At 31.7% G+C, this 4,335-nt stretch overlaps 1 protein-coding gene across 4 annotated transcripts in view; it reads right to left on the minus strand.

The window, feature by feature from the left end:
- LOC108747545 (pyroglutamylated RFamide peptide receptor-like) overlaps positions 1-4,335 on the minus strand; it is an 82,436-nt gene that overhangs the window by 20,004 nt on the left and 58,097 nt on the right. The gene's annotated exons all lie outside the window — the stretch shown is intronic.

The raw sequence follows: 4,335 nt of genomic DNA on the forward strand, positions 1-4,335 counted from the left end.
AAGACACACAAATGCAACTACTTTAATCTACTTGAACGTTCTTAATACATTTATTCAGCACATACATCTATGTTAAGACACGACATATTAACTTGACACAACGTTCGACGATAATAATTCAAACAACTCAAAAATTTAGCAATTTTTCGTTTTATAAATCTCACTTTTAGATTACACGAAGAGCGTTTCTATTAGAAAAAAACCTCACACTAATTATACAAAAAATTACGACCGCTTTCCTTTTAGGAAACACAGTTGATGTAAATGTCGTTTTATCTTTCAATGAATAACAAAGCTAGAACAATATTTGTGTCGACCGTGTCTCCTAAAATGAAACCTAAGTTTCGATGAAATGAGTTAATTTTCACAGTGTATAGTTTTTAACAAAAGGTGTTATATACAAAAGATGTTATATACACAAGATTTAATAATAAATAATTTTTAACTACGGTGCATCAAAGGCGTAAAATTTGTGCTCGCCGAGCACTTTTGATACACCGCAGCTCAAAAACAAAATTATCGAGTCTTGTGTCTTTGATTTTCTGTGGAATGGAACAATGTTATAAGCTATAATATAAGCTATAATATTTAAAAATTAACACATTTCATCAGGACTCAATTTTTCATATACGTAACTTATAGTGCGGGGTCCTTTATCTAAAATGTTTCTCGTGTAATTGCAGTCTCGGAAAGAAATCATGAATATTACGTTATTGAAACAGATAAATGGAATTTATATGTTATAGCAAAACAATCCTTATACACATCGAGCCTGCTTGCTCGTTTGAATAACAACATGAGCCATCAACGAAGGAAAATACGATCGATTAGGGATCGTGAACATATTCCTTGTATTTGACTTCGCTATCATCATTGATTGCGTCACGTTACTAGACTCTTACTAAGACTAATAAACGTAAACTAAGTAAGCTGCTTATGCGCGATCTAATTGTTGTGCTCGACATTCAATAGATCTATTTGAGATGGTTTCCTTTTGTGCACTGCAAATTAAATTACGAATAAATATCAAGTGAAAATTGCTTCTAAAGAATAAAATTACAATTATGATTGAATGCGCGTATCTTAGAACACATGATTTTAAATGCAGCTTAATTTTAAAGAAAAAAAACTCGAAACTCTGATTTTTTGGCTGTTGAAATCATTTCAATTACTGAATATTGAGACATCTACAAAATTTCACGTAAAATAATTTATATAATATTAAGAATTTTAATCGTAAATATTCAAATATGGGTATATAAAAATTATTATTAGAAATATATCTCGTGATTAGTACTTCTCTTTATACAAATATCCCGGAAGTTTTCATAGCCAAGCGTAAATCAGACTGAAAGGGAGAAATAATGGTTTTTCAATTTCATAGCGAGTCATAACGGGAAAGTGTTTGCGAAGTTGGCTCGATAGCGAACACTATAAATAAAAGAAATATCTCCGTCTGCCAGTAGATTTATGAGTCTCGAAACTCAAGACGAAACTGGGTTGAATCGGATTCTGACACCGTAGAAACTTACTGTTTCATTTTGCAAAGTCGCTTTAATTACTGCGTAGTCTTCTTCTCCCTTCTTTTTCCTCGTCCCCGGAAAAAAGGCTGAATACGCAGTGTTTTATGAAACTACCCTCTATCTCGAAAGTTTTTCACTACATGAAAGAATTGCGCAAAACAAAACGGTAATTACATTAATCTACGCTTTAATCTATTATTTTCTAAATACCAATAATAAGGATCAATCGTTGTAATAATATTAAAGCAATTATATAAAGTGCTTCAGATCCTTTGAGTAAAATCTCATCAACACCGCTGCGGATCTCTCCGAAAGAGAGAAAAGAGAGCGAAAAAAAGGAGAAATCCGATAAGGGAACAATGAAAAGAAGATTAAAACGGTCTTGTAACTCAATTTTCTACTTGAAAGCTCAAGTAAGGTATTTTTTACAAACGATTATTATCAGATTATGTGTTTATTAAACAGAATGACCCGAATACGTCCGGAAAAAAGATTAAAACCCCATACTCGAGACTTTTCTTTCGCGAGAGTCGCAAGATTGTCATCCTTGGATTAGCGCCAAGTAGCAGAATTACTAAGCGTCCGTGGCGCCTGTTGTAATTGCTACACTTGCCCCGCGGTTCTTTCACGAAAATGCAATAACCGTGCCAGACGTTTGCCGGGGTTGCATAATTAATCTTACCGTATACATCCGACAGCATCTCAATCGTCGGGATGTCTTGGGTAATCTTATTTAACTCCGCGAGACGACGTCGCGTCGAAACCCGAGACGTGCATGCAAAGAAAATCGTGGAAAATTCTTTTTACCGCTTTTTTTCGGGTTCACGCAAGAATAACGGCCAAAAAGGAGCAAACATCAAACCAGTGATTGTCACGAGTTGCTCCGTGGGCGGCGCCAAGTTCTCAGATTAACGATGGATATTCAATTTCAAAGTGTTCACGTTGTCGTCATTTAATCGCGAGAGAAAGAGGAAAAGTGAGGGGTAGAAAGAGAGAGAGAGAGAGAGGAGAAAAGGAAGAGTATAAAGATTGTTACGTGGGATGAATACGTCTTCTAAGCGAAATAAAAGAGGCGCCCGCTCGAGACCGGAAGTACAGTTCCTTCCGACGCGATGGTCTCTTCTATCTTTCTCTTCTTCTTGCTAGGTCAGTTCTTTCAGCATAGCTCTTTTTGACTGGTACGAAACAATATAGCTATACAATGTGACGACGAAAAATTTAGATAGAATTACCGCAAAATTTTCTATAACATTGTGAATATTAATGTAGAATTATTAAAATTAATTACAACTCCTTTTACACATTTTTAATGATCAATGTAACGGATTCTGATATATCATGCAAACTCTTGTATTGTTCCTATTTTATCAATTCCTTCAGTCTTTTTTTAATACTTGGGATACTCTAAAATACGATATTCCCAAGCTCTTTTTAAGAATCCGAATCTAATATCATGTGTAACAAAGAAAGAAAGAGAGAGAATGAGAGAAAATGAGAGAGATTTTTGATGATATTATATAAAATATCATGTTATCTGCGTATAATATTATCTGTGATAATATGACGGCTCACAATAATATTGCGGATTAAGTAAAAACTGGGTGTACTAATTAAATGCTGAAATTTTATCTCTGCAGTATGTTAGTTAATACTACCTTGAAATTACGTAATTTAAAAGTCAGTGTAAAATATGGAATGTACTGTTTTTTCATAAAAGGATTTTATTCGAAAGTTTAAAATTTATTTTTGCTTACTTTTTTATGTTTTGATAACAACATATGATGTCGAATTATAAAGTACATCTCTCGCATTTTCATGACAATTTATGTGAGAACGCACATATGATGTTCACATTTCTATCATGTACACTACACTGCCAGTAGCGATCTGTACGTACAATGTTTGTTGTTTAAAACTAAATTGCGTATTCAATTTCAAAGCAACTTTTTTTTTTAATTATATCAGATTGTATAAAACAATTGTGTTGTATTTTTTCACAACTCCTCCATTTTCAGAAAAAATTTTAAAGCGAATTTATTATAGCTTCTTTTCTACGATGCTGATTAATTATTCGAAAAGTTTTGATTGCGTTGTGATACATTTTTTTATGACTTTATTAGAACATTTTATTATATTTTTTATAATTTTAGATTCGTAATGCTGAAAATATAGCAACCATAATATATACTCACATACGTAACAGGATAAAGAAAACAACTCTAATTGAAAAATTTTTTTACAAATCATAAAATGAGTGCACATATATAAGATTAGTTTGTGTGAGCATAATTATGCAAGAAGTCACGACACTAAAGTGACACGATACTAAAAGATGTAAAATGCCAAAATTTGATTAATTATAATCATGTCAAAGTACGGTAGTATATAACTGCTCTGATAATATTTGTAGAAAGTACAAGGAATGATTGTGCAACCAGACGATTCTTCACACGATGAAATAAATTAAGTTCTAATGATAAAAAGAAATTAAAGAAGAATAAATCATCTCCAAAAAAATGTACCTACCAAAAAATTCATATTCTTATAAATTATAAAAAATTATAAAAAATTTTTTTACAAGAATTTTGGTATTATTTATACCAAATTCTCTTTAGATTGTATCTACAAAGGGATTTTAGATATATGTCTAAAAGACAAACAGAAGGTTCCTGCAATAAATATTAAATCTTATATCCAGTATATGAGAAATATTCACAATATGAGTATTTACATTTGTGAACCGTGTAATCAAATCTCTATATTTTTGCTACAAATATATATTTGTCCATATGCAATTATATATATATATATA

Source organism: Trachymyrmex septentrionalis, unplaced genomic scaffold (genome assembly GCF_001594115.1).
Source record: "Trachymyrmex septentrionalis isolate Tsep2-gDNA-1 unplaced genomic scaffold, Tsep1.0 scaffold2, whole genome shotgun sequence".
NCBI classification, from domain to species: Eukaryota; Metazoa; Arthropoda; class Insecta; order Hymenoptera; family Formicidae; genus Trachymyrmex; species Trachymyrmex septentrionalis.